The sequence below is a fragment of the Ochotona curzoniae genome, unplaced genomic scaffold (genome assembly GCF_017591425.1).
Source record: "Ochotona curzoniae isolate NIBS_2020 unplaced genomic scaffold, NIBS_Ocur_1.0 contig_1039, whole genome shotgun sequence".
NCBI lineage: Eukaryota > Metazoa > Chordata > Mammalia > Lagomorpha > Ochotonidae > Ochotona > Ochotona curzoniae.
This window is the reverse complement of record NW_024464930.1, coordinates 1,830-6,898: the sequence shown is the minus strand read 5'-3', so window position 1 is coordinate 6,898 and position 5,069 is coordinate 1,830. Positions and strand designations below refer to the sequence as shown.

Genomic DNA, 5,069 nt, shown 5'->3' with positions numbered 1-5,069 from the left:
CAGCCCTTGGGTCCTGGCTGCTGGTTCCTGTGTGTTTAGACCAAGCTTAGTCTGCATTGCTTTGCTATAAACCTGTCCTGCAGTGTGAAGAGTGGCTGGAGTTTAGGGCTGTAGAGACAAAACCATCGGGGCATCCCGACCAGTTACCGTATATCTTAGTATGGGAGGACCTCGTGGTTAATCCCCCGCCGTGGGCTCAACCTTTTCTCATCGCACCCTGTCCTCCTCCTCCTCCTTCTCCAGAATTGCCGGCGCCTTCAGCTCCGCCCCAACCCCAACCCTCTGCTCTTGTTTCCCTCTGTCCGCTGGAAGCTACTCGTCCTCGACCTAAGCCTGTCCTGCCTGATGATAGTCAGATGGACCTATTAATGACCTCTGAACTTCCTCCACCTTATCCCCAGGAGCATCAACCTGAAGGAGAACCCCCAAGAGGAAGACCGGGGGAGATGGGCTCTCCAGACACCACTGTAAATGAACAGCCTGAAGCCAGATCCCCAATCCATACCAGGTTGCGGCTACGCAGGGCTCAATTAAAGGAGGGAGAAAGAGGAGAAGGGCAATGGTCTTCACAATTGTACCCCTTGAGAATTGTAGGGGGGCAGGTCCAGTATTGGCCTTTCTCTGCCTCTGATTTGTATAATTGGAAAACTCATAACCCTCCTTTCTCCCAAGACCCCCAAGCATTAACAGGTCTCATCGAGTCCATCTTGTTGACGCACCAGCCGACTTGGGATGATTGTCAGCAGCTGTTACGGACTCTACTGACCACAGAAGAAGTCCAACGGGTGCTGATGGAGGCCAGAAAGAATGTCCTTCGGGCTGATGGGCAGCCCACCCAACTTCCAAACGAAATTGATGAAGTGTTCCCCTTGTCCGACCTAATTGGGACTTCAACACTCCAAATGGTAGGGAGCGTCTCCGTCTTTATCGCCAGACTCTGTTGGCAGGTCTCAAGGGTGCCGGAAGGCGACCCACTAATTTGGCTAAGGTAAGAGCAGTTCTACAGGGAGCTGGGGAGACTCCCGCGGGATTCTTAGAAAGACTAATGGAAGCATACCGCATGTATACACCGTTTGATCCGGCAAGTGAAGATAGGCAGGGGGAAGTGATTATGGCTTTCATAGGACAGTCGGCACCAGACATTCGAAATAAGTTACAAAGACTAGAAGGATTGCAGAATTATAGCTTGCAGGACTTAGTAAAAGAGGCAGATAAAATTTTCAATAAGAGAGAGACTCCGGAGAGAGAGAAGAGAGACTAAGAAAGATGCAGGAAGAAAGAGAGGATAAGAGAGATAAGCGACGGAATAAAGAACTGAGCCGTATCTTGGCCACTGTAGTTCATAACAAGCAAATAACATCCCAGGGAACTGAGATAGGGAGACAGTTTAAGGAACAGGGAGGTGAGCGGCGAAACCGTTTAGGGAAAGATCAATGTGCTTACTGTAAAGAAAACGGCCATTGGGCAAAGGATTGTCCCAACAATCCTAGAAACAAGAAAAGGCAGACCTCAGTTTTGACTTTAGAAGACTAGGCCAGTCGGGGCCAGGAGCCTCCCCCTGAGCCCAGGCTAACTCTGTCTGTGGGAGGCAAGCCCACCACGTTTCTAGTAGACACCGGGGCTCAACATTCAGTTTTGACAACTACTGATGGACCTATGAGCCAGAAGACCTCGTGGGTACAGGGAGCCACAGGAGGACGCGCGTACCGGTGGACGACTGATCGGCGGGTCGACTTAGCTACAGACTGAGCCCGGCGAGCCAACCTTTATTTGCTTTTGAATGGAGAGATCCGGAACATGGAGTAAGTAGGCAACTGACTTGGACTCGATTGCCACAAGGCTTCAAAAATTCCCCCACCATCTTTGATGAGGCCCTACATCAAGACTTGGTGGCATTCAGATTAAATAACCCCAATCTGACTCTCCTCCAATATGTAGATGATCTCTTGCTGGCAGCACCTACCAGAGAGGCCTGCCTAGAAGGGACAAGGGCCCTGTTACGTGAATTGAGAGCCCTAGGATATCGGGCATCTGCCAAGAAAGCCCAGATATGCAGAGAGGAGGTAACCTACCTAGGATATGTCATAAAGGGAGGAAAAAGATGGTTAACTGAAGCCAGGAAAGCTGCGGTGGCGTCTATACCAGTCCCAAGGAACTCCCGACAGGTACGTGAGTTTCTGGGAACGACAGGATTCTGCCGGCTGTGGATACCTGGGTTTGCGGAGCTGGCCGCTCCCTTGTACATGTTAACGAAGGAAAAAAAAACTCCTTCATCTGGGGAAAAGAACAACAACGGGCTTTTGATTGCATTAAAGAGGCCCTCCTAACGGCACCGGCCCTGGGACTGCCTGATGTCACAAAACCATTCACACTGTATGTGGATAAGGCCAAAGGAATTACAAAAGGAGTATTGACTCAGTCCCTAGGCCCTTGGAGACGACCGGTTGCCTACCTTTCAAAGAAACTAGATCCAGTGGCCTCAGGGTGGCCCCCTTGCCTGCGCATGGTAGCAGCTATTGCGACCCTGCTCAGGGACGCAAACAAACTAACCCTGGGACAGAAAGTCACAATAATAGCTCCACATGCTGTGGAGTCGGTTGTCCGCCAACCGCCAGACAGGTGGCTTTCAAACGCCCGCATGACTCACTACCAGGCTTTGCTCTTAGCTCCTGAACGCATTACTTTTGGACCAGTTGCTACGCTCAATCCCGCTTCCCTATTGCCGGAGCCGGGAACGGCCAAGGATGCCCCCCATGACTGCTCCCAGATTCTGGCCGAAGTTCATGGGACTCGTGAAGATCTAACTGACCAGCCTCTACCAGATGCGGAGGTAACCTGGTTCACAGATGGCAGCAGCTATGTCACCGAAGGACTCGGCGGGCAGGAGCAGCAGTGGTGAGTAACAATGACTCCATAGTCTGGGCCAGTGCCCTAGAGCCAGGGACGTCGGCCCAGCGAGCTGAACTAATAGCCCTCACAAAGGCTCTAGAACTGGCGGCGGGAAAAGTAGCAAACATCTATACTGACAGTAGGTATGCTTTTGCTACGGCCCATGTGCACGGTGAGATTTATCGCAGAAGGGGCCTCTTAACTTCAGGAGGACGAGAAATAAAGAACAAGCAAGAGATAATAAACCTCTTAAGGGCACTATTCCTTCCAAAAAGACTGAGCATTATTCATTGTCCGGGCCACCAAAAAGGAACAGATCCAGTAGCTAGAGGAAATAGACTGGCAGACCAGACTGCAAAAACTGTTGCCACTGAGCCAATCTCAGCCCTACCCCTGGAAATAAACTCAAAAATGGGACCCGAAGAGACCAGGCAAAACACAGATGACATAGTCTGCAACTGGGGAGTTCCATTTAAATATACTGATAATGACAGAGCTCTCATTAAAAAACTCGAAGGGGAGTGGGATGCTAAGTGCAAAGCATGGAGAAAAAGGAGACAAGGTCATCCTGCCCTATCGCATAGCTACTGAAATCATTGAACACCTCCACCGCCTCACTCATTTGAGCCGGAGAAAAATGCACGCTCTACTTGCAAATGAGAAATGCCCGTTTATAACTCCTGACCTGCAGTTTCTTACTCAAATTACAGTGGACCAATGCAAGCCTTGTGCCCAGGTAAACGCAGGGCGACTAAAACTCCCCCAAGGAGCCCGTGCCCGAGGACACCGACCGGGAATACAATGGGAAATAGACTTTACTGAAGTAAAACCGGGACTGTATGGTTATAAATATCTCTTAGTTTTTGTAGACACCTTTTCAGGCTGGGTAGAAGCCTACCCCACGAAGAATGAAACGGCCACGACAGTCGTTAAAAAAACTCCTTGAAGAAATTTTTCCCCGGTACGGATTGCCGCAAGTATTAGGGTCAGATAACGGTCCCGCTTTCGCCTCCCAGGTAAGTCAGGGGGTGGCCAAGAGTTTGGGGATTCATTGGAAACTACATTGTGCTTATCGACCCCAGAGTTCAGGCCAGGTAGAAAGAATGAATAGAACTCTAAAAGAGACCTTGACTAAATTAGCCCTAGAGACTGGCGGAAAAGACTGGGTACGACTCCTCCCTATGGCCCTTTTTCGAGTGCGCAACACTCCTGCATATCATGGGCTGACTCCCTTTGAAATATTATATGGGAGCCCACCACCGGCATCCTCTTTCTGTGATTTTGATCCTACCATGTTCCCCCATCCACCCTCGTTACAGGCGCATCTCCAGGCTCTCAGAGCAGTGAGAGAGTACATCTGGAAACCGCTTGCAGAGGCCTACAAGGACAAAGACATTCCACCGTGCCCTCACCCGTTCAAGGAAGGAGACCAGGTGTATGTCCGGAGACACCAGGCAAAAACCTTAGAACCACGGTGGAAAGGACCCTTTACTGTCCTACTGACTACTCCAACCGCCCTGAAAGTCGACGGAATTGCCGCCTGGGTACATGCCTCCCACGTGAAACACGCCAAGGATCAGCCAGCAACAGGGACTACAGGGACTGACCAGGAACCAGAATGGAAACTTCAACGAACCCCAAATCCTCTAAAGGTTCTTAACGTCACCAAAGACTTCTGTGTGCTTGTTCAATTGTGGCCAAGAATAACGTACCTTCCGTCTGAGACTGTTCTAGCTGCCTATGAACATCCAGGGAGGGCCAAGCGAGAGCCTGTCTCTATTACTCTAGCCGTGTTACTAGGTACAGGAGGAATAGCCGCTGGCATAACCACCGGAGCAACTGCTCTGTCGAGAACAGACTATTACCAAGGACTACACCAGGCTATGAATGAAGACCTACAGGCCTTAGAACAGTCAGTCAGAAGACTAAAAGAGTCTCTTACCTCTCTGTCAGAAGTAGTGTTGCAAAACAGGAGAGGACTAGATTTGCTATTATTAAAAGAAGGAGGATTGTGTGCCGCCTTAAAGGAAGAGTGTTGTTTCTATGCTGACCAAACTGGAAGTGTGACTGAGACTTTAGATCGACTCAGAGACAGATTAAATAAAAGACAGAAAGAATTGTCAGCCCAAAAAGGATAGTTTGAAAACATGTTCTCTCAATCACCCTGGCTAACCACTCTC

General features: G+C 50.0%; 1 long non-coding RNA gene across 1 annotated transcript; it reads left to right on the top strand.

The window, feature by feature from the left end:
* Positions 1 to 3,206: 3,206 nt before the first annotated feature.
* LOC121164606 lies at positions 3,207 to 4,319 on the top strand. Its single transcript, XR_005885138.1, has 2 exons — positions 3,207 to 3,905; positions 4,209 to 4,319. It is a non-coding gene; the product is annotated as an uncharacterized LOC121164606 (long non-coding RNA).
* Positions 4,320 to 5,069: the final 750 nt, after the last annotated feature.